General features: G+C 47.0%; 1 non-coding gene and 1 pseudogene across 1 annotated transcript; one reads left to right on the plus strand and one right to left on the minus strand.

Annotated features, from left to right (window-relative positions):
* Positions 1-329: 329 nt before the first annotated feature.
* Positions 330-400, minus strand: TRNAG-CCC (transfer RNA glycine (anticodon CCC)). The gene has a single exon. It is a non-coding gene; the product is annotated as a tRNA-Gly (tRNA).
* Positions 401-24,441: 24,041 nt separating this feature from the next.
* On the plus strand, positions 24,442-24,539 carry LOC144122323 (U2 spliceosomal RNA; annotated as a pseudogene).
* The last annotated feature ends 606 nt before the right edge of the window (positions 24,540-25,145 follow it).

A 25,145-nucleotide genomic window follows, 5' to 3' on the forward strand; every position in this document is an offset into this window, starting at 1 on the left:
TTAAACATCAGTGGTCTCATGAGGGCAACTTAAGTAGAAACATTAGGAATCACGCGACCTTTATGTTCATCTGTCCGTGAAGCAGCACCACTTCTTCAAATATCTGAAGCCGTGACATAGTTGGTGCTAAAAATTGTAGTGTCATTTAAATATTAAAAAAATATAATAAAACAGAGAAACAGGCTTGATCCAAGCTGCTATTTTGACCGAGCGACCCCGTTTAAATTTTTTTTTTTTGCCTTTAGATCGCGACAATAAAGTGGCAAGGTTGCATAAGCAACCTTTGGGATAAAAGAAGAAAAAAAAAGTCTTTTTGGTGAAAAAAAAAATGCGCCGCCCGGGAATCGAACCCGGGTCGCAAGAATGGGAATCTTGCATGATACCACTACACCAGCGGCGCACATGAACGAAGGCCTATTAGGAAGGCCACTTATAGTAATGCCATACATGTAAAAGCCTGTATCCTGTTAGTGCGATTGTCATTTCGATGCTGATATAAATATCTTAAAATTTATAAATTCGTTTTTGCATACAGTGTTGCCATTACACATCGACATTAAACCGGTTTAAACCGCACGAAGCGCTTCGCACGGGCTTCTCGTACCCGGCCTCTTTGTCGATTGATTGATTGATTGATTGATTGATTGATTGATTGATTGATTGATTGATTGATTGATTGATTGATTGATTGATTGATTGATTGATTGATTGATTGATTTCAAGGCTGGAACATGCTATCGGTTAGCTGTTGGCGAGAGAAAAATTGTAGGCTAGACGATCAATTGGATTGATGGGGCAGTGTAGCAGTGTATAGGTTACAATTAGTAGACAACAGGCAGATTCAGAATAGGAGGCAGGGGGTGGGTGCTCCAAGAAATTTGAGGCTCGTAAGGCACTCCTTGCATCTTCGCTTAACTAACGCCGCACTACGTTCGGGCAACATGGCGGAGCCTGTCGAAGCGGGGCCTCTAGTTTCACCACCGATTCGTCGTTGCCGCTACATTGTGTTCGGAGTTCCCGGGTTTGAACCCGACCGCGGCGGCTGCGTTTTTATGGCGGCAAAACGCTAAGGCGCCCGTGCGCTGTGCGATGTCAGTGCACGTTAAAGATCCCCAGGGGGTCGAAATTATTACGGAGACCTCCACTACGGCACCTCGTTCTTCCTTTCTTCTTTCACTCCCTCATTAATCCCTTCCTTTACGGCGCGGTTCAAGTGTCCAACGCTATATGAGAGAGATACTGCGCCATTTCCTTTCCCCCAAAACCAATTATTATTATTATTATTATTATTATTATTATTATTATTATTATTATTATTATTATTATTATTATTATTATTATTATTATTATTATTATTATTATTATTATTATTATTGTTATTATTATTATTATTATTATTATTATTATTATTATTATTATTATTATTATTATTATTATTATTATTATTATTATTATTATTATTATTCGGGAATCGTGGCCACGCTGTTCACCAACTAAGACGTGCTTTTTGCTGTCGTAGGTAGGAATTTTCCGTATGCATTCCGTCCTTTTGCTCTATAAGTTTGTGGCCATTGATCCCCATCTGACTCGTGATTCTGTGATTTGCTTTCCCTTGGTTCCCTGCTTTTTATTTAATGGGGATCGATGTGTGTACGTACCGAGCGCGCATTGGCACGTTTTTCGCTCACCAGCGTCGTGATCACACTCATGATTATGGCTGGAGAGGGGCACCCGGACTTTGCCCAAGACCGTCTGTGGTGCTGCTGACTCTTTTTTCACTGTTACTGCTTTGTTCTGGGGATGTCGAGGCAAACCCTGGTCCAAAGATGGACGACGTTTTAGCTCTCATCAGTGAATGCCATAGTGAAACCACAGCCACCCTAGCTGCAATCAAAAAAGACATAATCAGCATAAAAACGCGGGTTAAAAACATTGAACAGAACATCGGAAGTGTCCCCGAAATTGGGAACAATGTCGAGGCGGTGAAGTTGGGCATTGCAAAAACAAGTGAAGAGCTGGCAGATGTAGTAGACGACATGAATAACCGCATGAGACGAAACAATCTGCTCATCAAAGGCCTCCCCGAAGAAGAACAGGAGGGTTTTGCCGAATCTGAACGCATTGTGAAGAATTTCTTCTCCACCCACCTCTATTTAAACGTCACTGACATCGAACGTGCTCATCGTATAGGACAGCGCCGCTCAGGAATTAACAGGCCATTGATTGTGAAATTTCTCAACTTTAAAACAAAAACAGAGGCTTTGCGCAATGCTCACAAACTGAAGGACTTGGAATCAATGACAGTATGGCTGGAGGAAGATTTCTCTCCCAAGATTCAGCTAGCGCGCAAGAAGTTGCGAGACTTCGTCAAGGCAAATCGGGACGAAAAGGAACGTTTCCGCATACGCTTCAACAAATTGCATTTTAGGGGGAGCACCTTTATGTATGATGCAGCTACTAGCAGTGTCGTAGAAATACGCCAAAATAGGCCGAGCACAGAACGAGACGAACTAGCCTCGGCCGAAACCAGCCAAACCAACTCTCAGCCAAGCGAAGAACAACCAAACAAAATTTCAGACTGACTTCCCCCGCCCGGCTATAGCAAACACATGGACACCAATAACGTTTCGGTTCTCTTGGCAAACTTCCGCAGTATACTACCGAAACTTCATGTTCTCAATTCATTCATCTACACATGTTCCGCGGATGTCACTGTCGGCACTGAAACCTGGCTTTCGGACGACATCCCCGACTCTGAATTGTCATTTCCGCCTTCGTTTCAAATTTTTCGTAAAGACAGGATCGGTTCTCGAAGGGGAGGAGTAATCATAACAATAAAGAAGGAATTCCGCCCGACCGTTGTACCTATTGACACAGGACTGGAAATGATTTGGGTCTCGGCACATGTTGGAACTAGAAAAATTATCTTAGGAGTTCTTTACAGACCTCCTGACTCTGCATCTGATTTTACTGATTCCCTGAATGAAGCCTTAGAGCAGATAACACTTAAACATCCCAAATCAATTCTTGTCCTGTGCGGAGATTTCAACTATCCTTCTATCAACTGGTGGGATTATTTTGTCAGCCATCATAAAAACGGAGCCGAATGTATTTGCTTTCTCAATCTGTTGCAACTTTATCAACTAACTCAGCTGGTTCGTGAACCCACACGCGGCGATAATACCTTAGATCTAGTTTTCACCAACCATCCTGGTCATGCGTCTGCTTCTGTGCTGGAGGAAATCAGCGACCACAAGATTATTCATTGCCGCTTCAGCTTGCCTCGCCCTGATAACGCAAGGATCAGCAAAGAGATAGTGGATTACGCACGTGCAGATATACCTAAAATGAATAGCGTTCTAACAAGCTTTGCAGCTGATTTCCGCCACGACTTCCCTAAACGTACTACGAATGAAAACTGGTGCTTATTTCGTGATAAATTAAAAGAACTTGAGAAGATATGCGTTCCCAAATTCACAATCTCAAACCGAATAAATGATCCCTGGTTCACTAACGAATGCAAAAGGTACTTAAACAGAAAAAAGAGGGTATACAGAAGAGCTTCAAGAACCAATGCACCACTCGACTGGGTGAAATATAACGAAATTGCTGCGCTTACTGAAAGAAAACTCGAAGAGAAACAAAAATACTATAACGACACACTTCCGAAACTATTAAAAAGTGATCCCAAAAAGTTTTGGCGCACTGTAAATCCTAAAAGCAGCAACATTTTACCAGCACTAACTACAGGAGGGGGCTCGCCCTTACCGTTAGACGAGTGCGCCGAAATCTTCAACAAATCTTTTAGTGACATGTTCACAAATGAACTCCCCACTGATAATTTACCGCCCATTTCTCCAACATACATACGGTTTCAATCTGCACCTATTACTATCACAACAAATGGCGTCGCCCGCGCAATCGACAAGCTAGAACTAAAAAAGGCCCCAGGACCCGATGGGATCAGTACAAAGATTCTGAAACTATAACATGTCACGAATCATCTGGTTTGCTCGCGCTGATATTTCAACAATCTCTGGATACAGGACAGCTCCCGGACGACTGGAAACAAGCACACATCATTCCCGTACACAAATCAGGAAGTAACACCGATCCAAACAACTTCAGGCCTATCTCACTTACTTGTATCTGCTGCAAACTACTAGAGCATATCTTCTTTTCCCACATCATGAACCATCTGAACCTAAATAACTTACTTCTCGAGAATCAGCACGGATTCCGGCAAAACCGATCATGCCAGTCGCAACTCTTAGAGCTTGTGACTGACCTTCATCAATCCCTACACATGTCTCATCTCACAGACCCCATTTTCATTGACTTTACAAAAGCTTTTGACCGTGTTGCCCACAAACGCTTACTGCTAAAGACGCGAAATTTTCAGCTCGACGACAAAACAACTACATGGATCGAGAAATTCCTAACCGATCGTTACCAGTCGGTCAAAATTGAGAACCTCATTTCTAAACCCACTCGCGTATTATCCGGTGTCCCACAGGGCTCAGTATTAGGGCCATTACTTTTTCTAATTTATATAAACGACATAGCCTCTAATATTACTTCATCAATACGGCTTTTCGCAGACGACTGCGTAGTATACAGGCAGATAACCACCCCGACTGATGCACTAGCTCTCCAATCAGATCTAACAGAACTAACTGAATGGTGTTCAACGTGGCAGATGGATATTAATGTCAGTAAAACTAAGCATGTAAGATTCTCTAGCGTAGCAGAAACATCACAGAATAATTACCGGTTAAATAATAGTGGAATTGAATCCGTGTCGTGTATAAAATATCTGGGAGTGTTTTTCAGTCAGAACTTAACCTGGAATGCTCACATTGAATACATAACTAATAAAGCCTTTAAAAAAATTGGTCTCTTGAAACGCCGTTTACCCCTTGCGAACGCTGAAACACGGCACAGCGCTTATACAACGCTTATCAGATCATCTGTTGAATACGCTTCTGTTATATGGAACCCCTCCCACGCGATTCTTACAAATGCTCTAGAAGCAGTACAAAATAAAGCCGTCAGATTCATACTGTCATCCTACTCACGTCATCAAAGCGTATCAGCAGTGAAGCAAGCCATGAATCTTCAACCTCTTGCTAGACGTAGAAAGTTCGCCCGGTTGTCATTATTTCACACCTTATACTATAGCGAAACGCCATTCTCCCGAAATCATATCTTTCCTGCACCTCATTGTTCAGCTCGCCTGGATCATGCGCATAAGGTACGTCCGATTTTCGCTCGCACACTAAAATGTCAGAAGTCACCGCTGGTTTTGTCAATAAATGAGTGGAACTCATTGCCACCCAGCATTGTCGGCCATACTGAATTATCATCTTTTCAAACAGCTTTACTAACATTTCTGAACACGGAAAATGCGTCATAGAGTGCTGAATGATTTACCGTGTCCGTGACTTTTTGGCGGTCCTTTTTTGCTTTGCCATTTCTTGTGTGCTGAACAGCTCCGGAGCCTCTTTTATGTGCCATTGTATCTTTAGTTACTTATTTTGCCCTAATTATTACTCACTTGTTTGAACGTGTTGAATTTTGTGGTTTCAATATGTTATACTGCACTTAACCAAATGTTACCCAAACTCTGCCCTCTGTATATTTACCATCATTTGTTATGAGTTGATTTGTTATGTGTGCTTTCTTTTCATCATTCCCCCCCTATGTAATGCCCTCTTCTGGGTCTTTAGGGTAAATAAATAAATAAATAAATAAATTATTATTATTATTATTATTATTATTATTATTATTATTATTATTATTATTATTATTATTATTATTATTATTATTATTATTATTATTATTATTATTATTATTATTATTATTATTATTATTATTATTATTATTATTATTATTATTATTATTATTATTACACGGTGTCCCACGTTCACTGCAAACGAAAGGCGCGCGAAGCTTTCGCATTTTCTGAACATGCACGCAGCACAGGATTTTAGCATAAAGCCCGCTAAGTTTTCATATTGTTTCCGTGTTGACAGCTGCTAGGTTTAGCAAGGACGCGTCGTTGCACGTCAGAGAACGCGGGAGATTCTCTCTCTCTCTCTCTCTCACACACGCACACGCACACGCACGCACGCACGCACGCACGCACGCACACACACACACACACACACACACACACACACACACACACACACACACACACACACACACACACACACACACACACACACACACACGCACGCACGCACGCACGCACACGTTAAACCCCTATAAACCATAAACCAACACACATGTGCACACACAACCGCCGCGGTGGCTGAGTGGTTATGGCGCTCGGCTGCTGACCCAATATACGCGGTTCGATCCCGGCCGCGGCGGTCGAATTTCGATGGAGGCCAAATTCTAGAGGCCCATGTGCTGTGCGATGTCAGTGCACGTTGAAGAACCCCAGGTGGTCGAAAAAACGCAGCCGCCGCGGTCGGGTTCGAACCCGGGAACTCCGGATCAGTAGTCGAGCGCCCTAACCACTGAGACACCGCGGCGGGGCGTACGGTTTTCCAATATTCAAAAATTCTGAGGACACTTCAGTCTGCTTACGTGGAATGTGTTTTGAGGAAAGAGAAGGCCCGGGTTCGAACCCGACCGCGGCGGCTGCGTTTTTATGGAGGAAAAACGCTAAGGCGCCCGTGTGCTGTGCGATGTCAGTGCACGTTAAAGATCCCCAGATGGTCGAAATTATTCCGGAGCCCTCCACTACGGCACCTATTCTTCCTTTCTTCTTTCACTCCCTCCTTTATCCCTTCCCTTACGGCGCGGTTCAGGTGTCCAACGATATATGAGACAGATACTGCGCCATTTCCTTTCCCCCCAAAACCAATTATTATTATTATTATTAAAGAGAAGGCTTTTCACGAAAGGAAAGGACGCAGTAGCTCTCCGATCTCGACATCTCGGCGGACACCTCAACTGCGCCTTAAAACGTGCAACTGAAGGTGCATATGTCATCGGTCCTAATCCCTGTCGCACGTCTCAGAAAGCATGCAATTGAAGGTGCATATGTCATTGGTCCGAACCCCTGTCGCAAGCTAGCCTCCAACTTGACTAAAACTCTTAAGCTATGTGCAAAGAGAAATGCTATGACACGCCCAGAATGCTGTACGACGAATGGTTGCTCAAAATTTTGGTGAATGCATTCGCGAATACTGCCACCGCATCCGCTCTTCGGTTCAAAGCTGTTTCGAACGCACGCCGATAAAGCTTCGGTCTTTAACATTTTCTTCAAGAAATTTTTGACATGGGCATCTTACGCCCGCCCTCGTAGTCTTCCTTTTCTTTTCTACCTTCTTTGAAACTTGGGGTTGGGAGTTAATTCTGCACAGACGTGAATCATCCACTTGTCACGCGCCAATGCGCATGTTAGCCACGCCGTAGTGGAGGTCACCGGATTTCGACCGCCGGTGGTTGTGCGTGGTGAAAAGAAATGTCGATGCACTTCCTTTGCCTTTTTGTTCCCCCGTGGCCACCGCGGCCGTGTTCGAAGTCGCGACCTTGTGCTTTGTGGCAAGCGGACCATAGCCACTGATATCCCGCGGTGCGGGTAGACTCCGACAAATGTGGCTAAGCTTCTTGCACTACTCGCGAACCTTCACTTCTTCTACGAAGAGGGCGTGCACCTCAAATTCGCTTCCATCTCACGAGAAATGCTAATAATAATAATAATAATAATAATTTGTTTTGGGGGAAGGAAATGGCGCAGTATCTGTCTCATCTATCGTTGGACACCTGAACCGCGCCGTAAGGGAAGGGATAAATGAGGGAGTGAAAGAAGAAAGGAAGAATAGGTGCCGTAGTGGAGGGCTCCGGAATAATTTCGACCACCTGGGGATCTTTAACGTGCACTGACATCGCACAGCACACGGGCGCCTTGGCGTTTTTCCTCTATAAAAACGCAGCCGCCGCGGTTGGGTTCGAACCCGGGAACTCCGGATCAGTAGTCGAGCGCCCTAACCACTGAGCCACCGCGGCGGGTAGGAAAGAATGTAGAGATTGGGAATTTCGTTATCCCCATGTCGCACTGCACATCAAGAAGCTGTATCAGTGCGATGCGAAAGAAAGAGAGGAAAAGTTCAAACTGAGAAAATTCTGTTACTTCTATACTCGCGAATTTACCCTCGAGAGGTATACCAGTCCAAGATTCAATGCAATAAGCTCAGTGCACCAGCCAACCACTAGTTATGTAGCAGATCTCAAATAAGATGACAGAAACTATCTGCAGACTTTTTTTTGCTTGTTTATGGTTTCTATTCCCGGAGTCGCATCGCGGTACACGGAAAAAAGAAACAAAATACGAACCTAGAAATTTTTCAGTGTGGCTTAAGTCCATCCACTGATTCTTAAAAAGTCGCATCCCATTCATCGGTTTTTCAAGTCGCTCCACCTGCCCAGCGGCGCACGCTCAGATTCCTAGTGGCAACAGTGTGTTTCAATGTGCGTTCGTCCATCCGAGCCGAGTTCAGAACGGTGTGGAGAAGGGCTCTCCCTTCTCGGCCGGAGGGAGTTATTCGCCGTATAAATTTAGAGGCTTAGAGAGTGGCCGCGGATTATGGGACGGCACGGCGGAAATGAAGCGGTGTTCCGACGGCTCTCCAGCGATGAAGCGCCGAGCCGAATGTAGAAAGGACGACGAGAAAGAGGGGAGGGGGGGGGGGGGGGGGGTGCAAAGCCGACCGGAGGCTTAGCGCCAAGGTGTGGTTGAATGCGCGTCTTGGGCACCGGCCGCGTCGATATTCTCGGTGATCCGGGCAGATCAGTTTAAATGGCCCCTCGCGAAAGCGACGGCTGCGGTGGCGTTGGTTGGGCGCTGGATGGACGCAGCTTCGGTGCGGCTGCCTGCATGACTGAGTGAGATGCTTAAGTATACGGATTCACGGACGCAGGTTGGTGGGGATCCCTTTCTTTCTTGAGCGGTCTCGCGGCACCGCAGGATGGAGTTTCCCGGCGAAGTTGATGGCTCGGAAGTTTTTCGGAACCTCGATTCAATGCGAACGTTTCGAAGATAGATACTTGTGCAGTGAGTGCAAGCCACGTACCGAACGCTCGATTCACTCGAGTCCAAGTATTTAGAAGGAAGTGGCAAGGGCGTACGAGGGTCAGCAAGCATGATGGGAAAGCTCACGTACGCAAATTTCACAGACTTATAAAGTGTGTCGTGTGTCTAAGAGTTTTATGGTCAGACAAAAATAGGCGGGAGCTCTCGAACGAGACATTACATTCTTTCCGCAAAAAAAAATAATAGCGTATATTTTCTCTCTTTCTCTTGTTGATTCCTGACGCCATAAATTCCGCACTCTCTTTAAGAACACATATTGTCGCGCTTGAGCATATTTTACATTCCCCAATTAAAGGTGTGTCAGTACAGGCACCTTTTGAAGCTCTGGACGTGAATTCCGGCTATTCTATTTCGGTTGAGCCTGAGGGGTGTTGCAGAGTGCGCAATAAAAAAATGGATACTTGTCATAGCCCTACGAAGCGTTCAGAATTATTCCAGAATTACGAAAGCCTGGCCTTTGGGGAAACTTGGATTTCGCTATCAAATGGAGCCCGCATTGGGTCAACTATAGACAGTACATATCTTTATGAAGTGTGAAGACGAAGAAGAGGAGCGAACTGAAGAAAACAACAGCTCTGTACCGCCCCAATTCTTGGCCAATCCCCCTATGTGGGCATGTGCCATTGTATGAGGGTAACAACGACAACAACGACATAGACTCACTCCAGCAGAGGACACCAACAACGCAGACTCGGGACACAGACAGCGTTGCGTTAGCCGTTCTTTGTCGACCTGGGCTGTGTAGTGGGCCCGCCTGTGCCTGCGGCAACAGCAGCGACAGTGGCAACGAAGACACTAAAGGATCGGCCGTACGCGGGTTCCTCCAGAGGTGATCCCCGCAGGCCTCCTGTCGCCGGCGGAGGACATCGGCAGGCAGACGCACGATTTATGTCTCCCAGGGTTGTAAATAACTGACAGGAAAGGGGTAGTGAAGAGAGAGAGAGCGAAGGCTTCCCTCCTTCGCTAGCCCATTCTTGAAGAGAAAAACGGATCTCGGATGTAGGATGGAGCGATGGTGTGGAGGACCCTCCCTGTATACTATATATACGAGACCCAAATTGCTGGCAGCGGGCTGCTTTTATGGGCTTTCCCTCGGAGATCCCAGCCGCCACACGGCGAGGGGGGGGGGGGGGGGGGGGGGGGGAGGTTGGAAAGGTGGGCAGTGAAGGCGATGCCGCTCGCGCGATATTGCCGCAAGAGTTGTGATCCCTGCACACCTCGCTGTATAGTTCCTATCCTAGGGGTCGCTCCCGCCCTCTGGTGCCGTCGGAAGAGTGGAAGACGGGGGTAAGGGGGGTGCTCCGAGCCACTGCTCGACGCGGCGGTGACCGCAATTAGAAGAACGTCTCCACCCTTCTCTACCTCCTCCTCCACCCTTCACCTCCGCGGCACACACTTCGCCTTTTTTAGTGGCTCCGGTCCCCTCGGCTCTCTCTCTCTCTGCACGTACAGGCCACCGTTCGCTCCTCGTCTCGCGAGCCTTTTATCTCTATTTCGGCGCCCTGACAAACGACCCGTCCGCGGAGCAGTGGTCAGCGCGGAGGCTGAGAAACCAAGCAAGTTTAGGTATTCGGACGCCGAGCGCCCATCGCGATTTATGAGGTGCGCGCCGCATTGGAAGCTTCGGTCCCTGTAGCAGAGCTGCCGCGCAAAGTCTGCGGTGCGCGCCATTTTGCCTTGTGTCGTACTTCGAGGCTGAAGACGCAGTTGCCACAAGAACGCTGTCTTTTGCCCACCTATAATTACTTGTTTTTTTCTTAGCGCAGGGGAATAAGCCGGCAATGTTTACGTATACGCCCCTTCAATGTGCCAGGCCTTTGAGGTCCAGCTGCGAACTAAAGGGTGAAGTAACTTACCACATAGACGCGACCTTTATTATAATTATAATTATATAATTGGTTTTCTGGGGAAAGGAAATGGCGCAGTATCTGTCTCATATATACGCAACTTTGAATAAACGAGCAGTGAGTCGCGTTGCTAGAAGAATCTGCCGCAGCTTCTTATTAGGACACAGCAGTGGCGGCAATGACACAGTGCCTACAGTGCAGAATCAAAATTTTCCCAAATAATGCAGGACAGAAAGGTGAAACGGACGCAAGGGTGTCACGTGCATGTTTGGAAGATCCCGAAGGGGCCGTCCTAATTTGAACACGCCAGATAGTGTCCCTGACTGTGTGACCTTCCCTGAGCGTAGCCAAGCTCCGTCTAAGCGTCCGTTCATTACGCCCCTGGTCTGTCCTTGGTTGTACCTGTTACGCCAGATGTGTATATATTCGCTCGTATGCGAACAAATTATAGAAGGATGCCAACGTGAAGAAACATGGGCCGAAAAACCCAGAGCAACTGCGTGAGAGTTCGCGCCAGCAAGAAACGGATCCCAGGACGAATTGCAGGGAAGCATCTCTGCGCAATTCCCCTCGAAACGACTCGGGGGAACCGGGCTCATCCCACAGGGTCGAGAGAAAGGGGGGGGGGGGGGGGGGGGTCAAAAGAAAGCAATTAACCCAACTCGCGCTGTTTGGTATTTCGCCCGCGCCTGGGTCCGCCCGGCCGAGATGGACTTTCACAGTGCGATGGGGAGAGGGAGCACCCCGAATGCTAGGCCAAGGGCCTCGAATCACGTGACATTTGGGGCGTCGTATGTCAACCTAATGCACGCGTCTGTCGGCAGCGCGGAACGCGAAGCAGCCTCCCGCGATGCTTCGGCTTACCCCCCCCCCCCCCACCCCCCCCCCCCTCCTTTCTTCCAGGCTTCGCCTTCAGCTGCAGCCTCGCGGGCGGAGTAGGAGATCAACGTCGCGCGCACACGCATTCGTCGCGTGGTGGCGAGCTTTGCGTCCAACTAATATTAATGAGCGACCGGCCTTCCTCGTCTATCTTCGTCGCCGCGTCTGGCTGCCGGTCGGGGGATTTCTTGCACCTCCCGTACTGTTCCGTCCTTGCTTTGGGGGACCCGCGAATTCGCAGTGTATATATACCACCCCGTCGCACTGTCGCTCAAAATTCACTGCGTCTGCCCCGCGCAGTGGTTTCGGCGGCGACCCCTGTGGCGCGCGAATATATATGCAGAGTCTTTCTGGCAACGTCGTCGGGGGTATTACTCTACGCTGGTAACTGCCTTGGCTGCCGCCCAGAGCCGCGCCACTGGCGTGTTGTTTTGCCGGCACGCGACGAAGTTGGTGTCGAGAATGGATTATGCGAAGCGGTTGGGGCAACCGTGTACATGCCGACATCAGCGGGACGCGACTATAAATGCATTTGCGTCCAGAATCGCTCACGCGTGGCTTCATAACAGCTTGAAATTAAAGGACTGGACACAAATGTTCGCGCTGAGGAATACGGCAGGCAGTGGGGAGTTCGTTAGATACCCGATAATTTGAAACCATCGTGGTCTGTACTCTTGGCTGTATTGTGTCTTAGTGAAGAAGATGATGAACTTCCTCAATTTTAGAACAAACGCTGTAGTGTAAAACGATACCGCCCTTTTTTGAAAAGCACGCTTTATTCGCTGGCTCGCGGATGACCAGTCTTGATCAAGTACAATATGTGTCGCAGAACAGTGCTTAATAGAACAAACCTCGATTCATAAGTAACAAAAAAAAAGTAAATGCGGCTTCCTTGAAAGGAAAGCTTCATAGCGTCCATCTTGTCAAATTCGTGTTTCACTTACTGTTATGGGACATTGTTGTGCTCTCGAAGGCTTGAACCAGTAACAGGAGAGAGCGAAAGAAGAGAGAGGGGTAAAATCTTTCACAATTTTCAGAAGTTGGCCCGTTATGACTTATGAGCAATCGCATTGCCTCTGTATTTTTATACGGAAGCGTCGTTCTTCGCTTGTCCTAAAATGAGATGTTCATTATTGTGAGCCAATTCTAAATGTAGCATAAAAGTGACCACAAAAAAACGACAAATGTTCTTGGGGTGGCCGCACCATAGTGTGAGCAGAGTCCTTAAAAGCAGAATCCATCAATAGGACTACTGAAGGACTCTGGTGTGACGAATGTTTCTAGAGGGAATGGGAGAGCTGATGGCAAACGATGTGCTTCGCCGCCACGCAGTAACAAGACCTGTCTTAGCCTCCCTTGTCTTAGAATGGGAAAGAGCGGACAAGACGGGCAGATTGGATGAACGCTGCAAATGGTACGCTCGCTGAGAAGTTAGGCATCAGAAGGAACAAAAAGCCTCAATTAGCCTATACAGCGACACAAGCGCTCACTCACAGGTTCCTCTCCCACCCTAGTGTGTTACTTTACCACTGTACTCAAACAAAACAAGGGGCTATACACTTTCTTCAAGTTTAGCAGTAGTGTTATCCCAGAATTCTTAGGGCACCATACATAATGGACACTCGGTTAGCGTGTTATCTTGAAAGAAATTACTCGCTAGATTTTTCGCACTGCTCCAACACGATTCTACGGTTCAGGCGGTTCAGTCGTCATCATGGTTCTCAATAGGCCACTAGCACTAACGTCTGAGAAGAGGAGGTGCATCAGCCCTCGAGTGTCGCTCCCTGGCCAACATGATGGGTACAGAGGTGCGTAAGGATGCACTAACGAATCTGTCATGGATCCCCAGGACTTGGCTTCCGGTTCTGAACTCAAACATTTGCCCCGAGACGAGCTGCAGCACTGTCGACATCCTTGCCTTCTTCTCCTCCGGTACCTTCCCCATTCCCCGTAAGTCCCTTATTCCTCCTATTGGGTATTCCCTTCTCGAGATCCCGAGGTCCTTCTTCCTGGCTTTCTTTTCCCGAGGCCCGCATTTCCTCGTATTTCTGCGGTTTACCCGCACGGAACTGCGAGTCCCGGTGGGCCGAAGTCTGTGCCGTGCCGCGTCACCACGGGCGAAGAATGGCAGTTTGCCGAAGGGAAAGCCAGCAGGGATGGCTGTCGGCGGGGAACAAGCAAGACGTGCGGCATACGCACGCTCGCCCACACAGCCACCGTCCTTTCCCCCAACTCCCCACATCCAACGCGCGCACGAGCAGCGAACGAACGACCGATCAAAGGCGAATTGGGCGAATTGGCCGCCCGTTCGAGACAATCCAATAACGTCTCGGTGATGAGCGCCCCACGCTGCGGGTTTTTCCCCCCTCCTTCCCGCTCCCGGTCCTGTCCAGAACTGTTTGCTTCCCCAGTTCAGCCCCGGTCCCTTGTACCTTTTTCTACCTCCTCCTTTATGATGCGTTCCCCAGTTTTATCTCTCTTTTTTTCTCTCAGTGTACCCAGTGTGGAGAGAATTTCGAAGCTTCCCTCGGGTGTAACGAACCTGCACGCGTTACTGTCACTTATGCTGAGCTTCTGCCTGAATTCTGCGACCATAAGCTTGGTTTTCAAGTATCACCTCTTTAGACATGACGTAATGTAAGAAAAGAAAAGAAAATCTACATGGAAGAGGAAGTGGGGAGGGCTACACGTATTGTCGAGGTTATGTCTGGTCATGGTGCAGGAGGGTCCTCCTCGGTTCTTTCGCTTCTTGATGCTCCTCCCGCGTATATCGACCTGGCTGGAAGTTCTGAGGGGCACGCCTATATTGCAGTCTTCTCTTCGAACTAAAGCAAGCTGCACTGACCAGAAGTGGGCTGTCATCTCCACTTGTCAGTCTGTGTCTCCTCCTGCTCGCAAATTCTGCGACACTCCGCAATTTAAACCAAAGCAGATGGGCTAAGAAAGCGCATATGGCGGCTTCAGGCTATCTTGGTAAGTATTTATAAACCGAAAAACAGTTAAAAGCGCAGGACTTAAGAAGGAAGCGATGAACACTACTGGCTTCAGTGCTTGTTACTTCCCTTTGTCGTACTACGTTTTGCGCTGTCTGTGTATCGATTGATAAGCAGATACTCTTTTTACGCGCTTAGAGCTCCGCCTCCAGTTGTTGGTCAGATGTATCTGACCATTGCAACCACTGCATCTCCTTAACTAGGTGAAGACGGTATGTTACGGTGCGGTATAGTGTGTCAGGTTTGTCAAAATGTCCGTATACGCTGCATGTTCGCCATGACTATACAGGAGAGTATATATCTCACGGCTCCATATTAATTTCAAAAACTTGAGTCTCTATTACATACCCGACACCTCACATAGGCGTTTCTGTATTTCATCTGCTTTTTATACGTCTATTTTTATTACAAGGCTGCCTGCTATCGATATCAGAATAATTTTATTTTTTATGAACACGAGGTATCCCCATTTAAGGCTTGACCCTGTAACCTCCATCTGTATGTATTTTGCCCATTCCTTGATCGCCTTAACACGCATCTTGACCAAGTTTCGGCCGCGTGGTCGGGATTAAATCCCGCAGCATTGTGCTCAGTAGGTGAGAACCCAAAGCTCTGAGCCAGTGCATGTGGGTAACAGGCTAAGGATAAGAACAAGGAAAGCAAATCTAGTTTCAGTTAAGACCACTTCGTATTCGGATGATTTAAAATCTTCATTTCCTCTTCGCGGCTGTTCTACACTTGCGCAAGTAGGTTGCCATGCAACGTAAGTAAGTATTAGTTGAGAAAGTATCAAATTACGAGTAATGATACTGTGGTATGGAATACAAACAGTAGCTCAGGCCAATAACTTCCCTTTTTTTTTCTTTCCGCAAATGTATAGAACAGTGGAAACCACATCACGTCATTTCTGGGACCACAGGAAAGGTGACCAATTTTTTCTTATCCCTTACTCAGTCTCCCTGCAAAGTTTTTTTCTTTCTTGTTTGCGCGTCGCATTGTGGCCTATAAATTGGACTTTAGTATAAAAGAGCCAACTTTTTCGGTTTATAATCAGAAATGGAGTCATAGACTGTAGTGCTTCAAGACGAGACATTGGGTAAACAGTGTAACGGACGATACATTTGCCTTTACGTCTTGTTTCTCTTAAATTGACATTTAGCATAGTACAGTAATCAAGAAGCCTAAGGACTAGTACAGTGGAAACGGCGCGAAAGGCGGAACAAGAAAGTATCGACAGACGCAAGCGCTGTGCCTGTACTTGCTTTTTTTTTATTTCGTTCTGTGTTTGATTGTGTTAGTCATGAATAGGAGTTGGAGTTATCGGCTTTTATTTTTTAAAATTGGGCGTACTTTTTTCGGTGTTTGCTTCAGAACGCAGTTTTCGTTTGTTTGTTTTTCCACGAATATTTTTTCTGCGGGCGGATATTACTGAATTATATAACGTTACTTTCCTGCGCTGTTGAAATTCACTTAAAATTATCGTCCTTTTTTGTTAGCATGTGAAATTTTACTTCTGAAAACTAGGTTTTCATATTATTTTTGGGTTGCTGCGCTCGGTTTTGAGAGATGACGAGGCATTACGTGGTCGTCGTGTTGAGGGCAGCAATGGTACTTCCGCTGAGCATTTGAGATAGCCAGACCATGGCACGTTTTTGCGGCGCTTATGCCTGGTTCCGCGTCAGTGTACGCATACATACAGTGGAGAAACCTACTTTAACAAGTAACTGCCCTAACTGCGTGATGCCAGCGAACGAACAGCGCTTCGCTAGCAGACAGCAAGGAGGCGGTGCCTCCCGGTCTGCAGAGGCGTGTAAGGTAGCGGAGCAATAACTCAAAGCACAGAACTGCGCTAATCCGATGGTACCACCCTCTTACCATTCACCTGACCTCAGTACTTTATTAAATTTCTCCTCTGAATAAGTGGTACACCTACTTCACAAGCAGCTAGCTCTGGCGTGCATGTCAAGGATGCTGACCTGGTTCAGTTTGAACCAAATTTAGAAAATTGTGTTCAGCATTCTTTTATTGTTTCTTTTTTCGGTTTAAAACGAAAATTACAACCCCTAGTCATGAACTAACTGGCTCAGCCATCTTCCTTACAGCTTAAGGACGTTCCACAACAAAGTTTATTTCAGTAAACCGTTTTTGGCAGTACATTGCCAGTTACTTTCCAACAGGGTAATGATCGAGCTGAAATGCACCTAACGTAAACCTGCAAACATCAATCCTCTCTCGTCCTGGCGGCAAGTCACATATGTACTATAGTCGGATACAAGTCAAGAAAAAAGCGGCTTTTCCCTGTCAAAGGGCCAACCCCCTTCCAGCCAATGGCATCGGCCAATTCGCATGAGCCTGTTGCGTGATAATGCAGGGAGTGGCACATGAAAGGATATAGTCCGCTCCCTGCATTGTCGGGTATAGCCTGCCCTTCCTTCATTGTCACGCCACTGCTTGGATTGTCGCGCAACTCAATACCAGGTTCATGAGAATCGGCCGACGCCATTGGCTGGAAAGGGATCTTTTGACGAGGAGAAGCCGCTTTTGTGTTTACTTGTATGAGTCTATAGGCGCTAAGCGATCGTTGCTCATGCCTGATCAGTATATGGCAGCATTATTCAAGCGCTCGGCCTTCCTCCGTGTCCCTTCTAGGCTGTTTACGGCTATTGCAGAGCAAGCACAGAATGGGAAAGGGAAAGATAGAACCACGCACTGCACACGCCTGGCGGAAGACGCCTCAATCTTCGCGGCACTGCAGAGGCCCGTGCGCTCGCAACTGTGCGGTAATCATGCCTCCACGACATGCTTGGGGGAAAGGGAAGCGGACTACATTAAATCATCGCCAAACACGTTTTGTTTTTGAGCATCATTAACAAAGAACACAGCGCAACGTACAATTAAGCCGTTCTAGCGGTTAGACCACGGATGACGCTGCGTGCGTGCGAGCGTATATTTCTTGCACGCCTCTTTGTGCTTTCTTTTTTTTTTTTTGCCAGACTCGTGATCGTGACAAATTATGCGCATGATGTATGTTCCTTCAAGCCCCGCCCTATTTCTTCTCCGCAAAGGTGAAGAAGAGCAAGCAAGGGACGGTTGGCGTCCTTACCAAAGCGAAGCAGTCAAAAGCAAGAGCTTCACACAAGCCTGTATACCTGGGTGTTTACTCTTTCACCGCGACATCTGGTGTTATATTTTTTAACCTGCGAGCGAAAAACTTCTGTTTGCTTCAGTGCGACAAGTTGCCGAAAACCTGCCGCGGGGGCTTTGGTCTTCTGCTTCTTTCTTTATATTTGCTTTTTGCATGCGCCGCATCCCGCGAATGAATGGTAATTGTAGGGTAGTTGTGAATACATTAGGTCGAGTGGAAGAATTAATAACTGGCCTCTCGCGGTAGCCCCGTATACCAAAGTGATATTCGACGCGAACCTCTCGATGTCAGGCGCACAGCAACGTCTGCATTCATCAGCGCAGTCGTTTGTAGGGGACAAAATTTTTCTTTTTTATTTATTTTTATTTCTCGGTGAGGAGGGGAGAAGGCAGGAGGAGACTTGAGCCAATACTGTAGAATGCTTGATTGCAGCGGCGATAACGGAGCTGGGCACGAAGCTCTTAATAACTGCCTCCTGAGAGCGGAGAATCTTGAGCGCGCGCACATACCATATATATACCAGCTTTGACGCGTAGCGTAATCCCTTATTTGTCAGCGAAGTCATGCTTAATCACTGTCGTTTGGTGCGCAAAATATTCCGCCTCTCCGCCGTGCCCCTTCGAAAGTTGTCCAGAGGCGCGATCACTTGCTAATCCTCTTGTTCGGCTTCTTTTTAAGTTCCTCTGCGTCCTGCCCGGAAAAAAAAAAAAACTTTTATATGTTTCTTTTAAACGCGCTCGCGTGTTTTCCCTTAAGGTCACTGGGCACCTGAAGTTGAGGAGAGGTCGGCAACAGGCGTCTGCTCCATCGCGTAACAAATTGAATGAATGAATGAATGAATGAATGAATGAATGAATGAATGAATGAATGAATGAATGAATGAATGAATGAATGAATGAATGAATCTTAGCGCCAGTGGTGATTATTTCATGCACTACTGTGATTCTCATCCGCAAGATAAATTCCGTTCTCCATGTTATTCGAGCACATTATTCATCTATACGTGCCTCCACTCCGAGAAAACATGTATTCCATGTAGCCCGTAAGAAAATGACGTGAGTATCTCGTAGAAGAGCGTTAAAATAGTCAGGCATAATGTTATCACTTGTCGCTATTTTTTTATATTACCACTCACCCATTATTCCGGCAGGCATGGAGACTGATTCCGTTGATGCAGATTGCTGGTCACTGGCCAAAGTCAAAAGATGAAAAGACGTTTCGGGAGCACTACGGCTCCGATTCCTGACCAGACGGTATGCCGTCAAACCCTCGACTAGACTGATTCCGTATGTTCAAGCGGCTTCTGAATGTTCTTCAGTACATTCTACATCCGTCCACAGTTCAGCGTGCATTTCGTTCGACATCATTCTGCCCAGATATCTCACAATTTTCTCGAAGTTCTTTCTTTTTTTATATATCGCTGTCTCCATGTCATCGCTTCTAAATCAAACTTCGCGAAGGTCACCAATGTGTTTTCTCTGCCGTACAAACCTGTCAATGGTTAATCCTTCACTCAACACTTAACTATATCTAACTCAGCAGTTTTCGCAAGCAATAACTCCCAATAGTCTACGCGCGTCAAGAGCGCCTATTCACGTCGAAAAACGGAGCTGGGAAACAGCGCCTTTGAGACAACCAGACCCTGCACCTGTCTGCCGCTGCGGGAGCTTGGAGATTCGAACGTGACCACAATGAAAACCACGTCAAGGCTCCTGCCTGGCTTACAACCCGCTGAAGGAAACCGTCTACGGAAGAGGAATAACACCGAAGACCAAAATTGCATTCCCTGCAATCCGTGGCGAGATGACAAGAAAGAGTAGTGAGCATGCAACGAACCAACGTCGCTCGAAAGAAAAAAAAGGAGTACAACTTGGAAGCCATTTTCTTTTCTGCCCGGGCGCGGTTGTTTCTTCATCCGCTTTTTGTCACCGTCCCATAAGCGTCGGCTTTGATTCGTCGTCGAATGTACGTAAGTGTGTCCCCGGGATATCGGCAACCTGCACAAGCCGTCGGAGACGTGCAGGACATCCAACGTGAACAAAACAAAACTCCGAAATGACACACATATACGCGCCTTCCTTCAACGCGAAAAGACTTGGGACCACACAACAAAAACCGTCAAAAAAGAATAAACACAAGAAATTCTCTACTATGCCTGCAGTTGCCGTTTGCCGTACTTGACGCCGCCTGCCAAGCTGCGGTGTAGTCTGCGTATTATATGGGCAGCCCCATAGCGACGCGCAGTCGTGAAAAAGGAGCGAACAAAGGGACAGAAGTGAAGGAGGAAGTCAGAGAGAGAGGGAGAGAAGGGGGAGGGAAGAGGGAGAGAGATTCGTTCAAACGCCGGAAGGCATTGCGGTCACGTCTCTATCGGTCCGCCATTATCATAGGTTACGGGCGGCAGCAGCAACCAGCAACCGCGGACACGTTCGTCCGACGCTTGGCGTTCCAACCTGCCCGACGGGCTGCTCGGCTTGTTGGGCTCCTCGGTTTGTTTCTGGGGCCTCTTTTCTCCACCCTCCTCTGCGAGCAATGGGTCCGAGCCACGTGTGGAGCCCGGAGGGAAACTCGTATAGCAGCCGCTGTTACTCGATGCCGCAAGTTGCCTGCAGCCCGGCGCTGCAGTTTTGTGCTATACCGACGTATCTGAGCGTACACATTTTTTTTTTCTTTTCTTGCTGCCGCGGGCGGCTGTTGCTGTTTTCTTCGCTCGCGCTTCTGCTCGGGGAGCGTTGCCCCGCTCTACAATTCTTTCGCTCGCTTGTATTTCACCCTCGAGTTTTTGCCTTTGTTTCTCAGTACTTTATCTGCGTTTCTTGCAGCTGACAGCCGGTTGGGGCGCAACCTAATTCGGCGCCGGGTTGGAAACCCTATCCTTTCAGACGTGAGCTGCTCTCCCTTCCACGGCCGTGGCGCTTCCGATGAAGGAAAACAGAAGTTGCCAGGCCGTCGGAGAAAGAGAGGGAGCAGGTTGCTGGCGTTCGAGCTAGCTGTGTTCTTTATTTATTGTTATCCCTGCTGCCGGTGGGGCATTCGCTCCATAAATTTGGTTCAGATTGGCGGCAACGAAAAGAACAAACAAATGCAGAGGACTACGTCGACCCATCGTCATGAGTAACGGCAATTTACTTGCACTGAAAGTTCATAAAAAGGCAAAAAAAATGTATGCTGTCGTATTTCAAACGTTTCGGCGAGTCAGCGATGCGTCAGCGCCCTTTTGTAGAGGACGTCTCTAAAGAATGCGACGGTGTTGACTTCTTGAAGGCAGCCCGCTCCAATATATTGCTTTGTAATGGGTTCACAATCACTTTTCATTGTAGCCCTGGTGTGTGCTAAGACTTGTATGAATCGTGGCAAAGAAGATGCAAGAGTTAGTACGAATCGTTCGGTTGTGTTCTGGCTCTACCGTATCAATACGGGGCACATAACGGACCGTATAAACTTGGTAGCAATATATAAAAAAAAACTTCTACACGAGCAAAGCAGGTCAGTTCAAGACTACAGAGTGGTCTGATGTTGAAAGGGGCCCCGACTCTCTTACATTACACCTATTGGTCTCCATTTATTCTTCCCTTGCATCTGATAGCCTTCACACTATTTTGGTTAGCAGCTTTCTTTGCAAATATGGGGGCTTGTTGTTTGCGGTGTGTTTAACGTTACATCGAGCCTTGTATGTATTTTTTCCTCTCTCTGACCACATCCTCAGTTCACTTAGCAACACCATTTGCGAAGGTACTTATGCAATGAAGAGATAACCGCAAGGCTGTCGCATATGTACATCAAGAGCGCAACGCTGCCATATATCCGTCGCTCAAAGATTATATCCGTGGAATCCTTCTTTATACATTGAAAGCAGGATTGGCGCACTTCCTGAACGGGAAGCGTGTGTCGTAATGTTTCGTTGTTTGTGCACTTCAAGAATGTTAATCTCTTTTACGTAGTGCTACTGCTATCTCGTTGACTCAATCTCGCTTTTTCGAAATTTTGTTTTGTTCAAACTGACACAAAAGGGCACCTGGTGAATTTGTCGTGTAAAAAATGCCATCAGACAACACCCATCACACACAACACCCATCATCACCCATCATCATCAACACACTCATCAGATGCACCATTCAAACCTTGACATTTGGATCCGCTGGCCGATATAATCGACTCTCGCCAGCGGCTGCCAAGTTTCGGGGCTGGTGAAATGCAGAAGTGTTCCTTTACTTTGACTTCTGTGCACTTTGGGTCCACGTGTTCGAAATCGATCTGGAATTGTCCACTACTCGCTGTCCTACGGCACATGCGAAGGTTTGGCATCGATCTTTCAATCTTGATACACGTGACGTGCTTTGACCTTCTCTTGCTAATGCCGGAAACTAAAATTCCAAGTTTAAAGTGAAAACTACGGCCGGAGTCAAGGTCTACGTAAAGCTGAGGAAATCTGCGAAAACACTGCTGAGCGACTAGCAGTAAATTAGAACACTCTTCACTTAGTCCACCCACGGCGCATCAACTCAATGCCCTTCTATCTAAAGCACACTTAGCTTGTGCTGAAGAATGTGTTTCAGCAGATATGCGTCTTACCTTCCATGAACTGTACAGGCTCTGGTCTCGAGTCCAGTGGCCAGTTTTGTCCCAAACACATCAAATCAGTCGCTTTACACATCGGTTTCACATCTCCCTGATAAAAATGGTCTGCAGACAGTCTATAGACTTTTTATAGATTCTATTGCATTCCTACAGATATTTATTTTTGTCTATTCATATTCTATAGACTGTCTGTAGAAAAAAGTCTACTAAAAGTGTATGGCCGTAAATCTATGATTGTCTATAGACTGTCCATAATATTTGTATAGCGTATAGACTCTTCTCTAGGGTTTGTCTATAGAGAGAAAGAAATACAGAGAGAGGGAAAAGGCAGGGATGTTAACCGGAAAGATTTCCGGTTGGCTACCCTGCACTGGGGGAAGTCTATGGACAATCTATAGACTATCTAAAAAAAAAATTTTGCGAGGGCTGAAGAGCTACAATCAATGAAAGCAGGCTTATTGAGACGGTGAACACTCTACAATTCCATTTGGGAAACTTAAAATGGCCTAGGAAGAGCGCATTGCAAAAATCAGCAACAGTTGAAGCACCGGTCTACACGAAAAATAAATAATTAGAAAGGACAAGAAAAGGGACCAGCACTGAGAGAGGAGGAGGCAGCAGGCGAGACACATAATAGAGCTCAGCCTCGTCAGCACACCAGGAAGAGGAAGGCCTTCCGTCTTCGGCGATCTTTCTCCGCGGGCCGCCTAATCCTTCGACCGCTTCTCGCCGCCTCCCACGTCTCCAGACGCCGCGCCGTTTATTCCAGCGCCGCATCTTGATCACTCTTTTTCTTTTTCTACGTATTGGCCCTTTTTTCTTTACCTGTCTCGCTTTGAAGTCAGCAGACAGGCTAAAAAACTCCTGCGACGACGTGTGGAGCAACGCACAATTGCGTCCCCCTGTACACTTCGGAACAGGCTCGGTTCGCAGAAGGCAGCAGCAGCAGCGGCGGCAGCGGTAGCCAAGGGTCGCTGATTGAAATCAATCTTGTTTCCGAAAATTGCGCGTCGCTGTCTAATTATAAGGCCTACGGCGGTGAGAGGGGGCCCTTAATAGGCCCTCCTGCTCGATGCATGCGGCTATTCCTTCTTCCAATCCTCTCGTCTCAGCTATTTTCTGTCCTCTCCCCCGAACCTCTCACTCTCTGTCCCGACGACAGCTCAAATGCTCGAGGAGCAGACGCGCGCGCGCGCGCGTGAGAACGTCCCAGACAGGAACTTGTTCCCGGTTGAAGCATGGCACTTTTGTTCATTTAATATCTCCCCTCGTCGGCTCATCGTGGCGGACGTCCCTCCAGCTTCATTCGTCTTTATTTTTTGCTCACGTTTCTCTCTGCACCTCTACAAACATCTGAGTCGCCGCACTGCCTGTTCTTAAAGTGTCGTTTCTCAAGTTTTCAGCAGTAAAGAATAGGGACAATCAGGGACTCGTTAAGATATTATTATAGGAACTGTTTGCAGACAGAAATATTCGGCAAGCCTAACTGCCGGTGACCTGAGGCACAAATCTGCTCACATAGCCACGTATAGTACAGCGACGTCGTCGTCGACCTGAGCATCCGTTCACTTGATCGTACTCGAAGGGCTTGGAACTCGTCCGTAAAAATATATATAGAAAAGAATGTATTTATATGAAAATGCGTATTCTTTCGCGTACGTCCCTCTGCTTTTGTCACATAAAGCTTTGTTGCAATGACTTATTGCTTAGTCAGCTCTGCGCGACTTGTTTCCGTAGCCAGTGCCGGTGTGTTCGCGAGTTCTTACGCCTCGCTATAAGTCTCTGATGTTCCCTGCCGTGTCATCTAGCATGTCGAAACAAGCTTGCATTCCGTAACTAGTAGGGGTGGATTGAGATGAATATCTGATACGGGTCCCATTTGAACCCAACATATTATACTTATTTTTGGAAATGTGGCGGAGTGTTTGAAGGTTCCTTCACTTCCGCCACTGGTTGGCCCGGTATTGCACTGCCTCCGGGATCGGCCTGGGGCATTATAGCGCGCGTCCTTTTCTATCCTATCTTTCTATCCTATCTTTAAACTCTCCTACTTTCTGCACGTGGTAGCGATTGTGGCTCAGCTTGAGCAAGTGGGCAGGCCTGTGAACTTTCCTTTTCATTTTTCCTGGAAACAACAGAAGAAGAAGAAGAAGAATGAAGAAGAAGAAGAGGAATGAAGAAGAAGAAGAAGAAGAAGAAGAAGAAGAAGAAGAAGAAGAAGAAGAAGAAGAAGAAGAAGAAGAAGAAGAAGAAGAAGAAGAAGAAGAAGAAGAAGAAGAAGAAGAAGAAGAAGAAGAAGAAGAAGAAGAAGAAGAAGAAGAAGAAGAAGAAGAAGAAGAAGAAGAAGAAGAAACTAGTAGGGACGGAACACCGGGAGAGGGTACACACGAATACACCTATATGGGAATTAAAAAGGGAGTAACCTGTCCTTTCTGTTTAGAGTGTACAGTACAACTGATGTGCAATTTCAGGAGTCACGTGCCCTGCGCATGCGTTTCATTATGTCGTGTGCCACGAGCCTCATGGTATTTTTTTTTATTTTCACCTAGTTTACCAAGAGGTCACAAGTCAAAGTTAATTCGCTAGGAAGAACT

Source organism: Amblyomma americanum, chromosome 2, assembly GCF_052857255.1.
Source record: "Amblyomma americanum isolate KBUSLIRL-KWMA chromosome 2, ASM5285725v1, whole genome shotgun sequence".
NCBI lineage: Eukaryota > Metazoa > Arthropoda > Arachnida > Ixodida > Ixodidae > Amblyomma > Amblyomma americanum.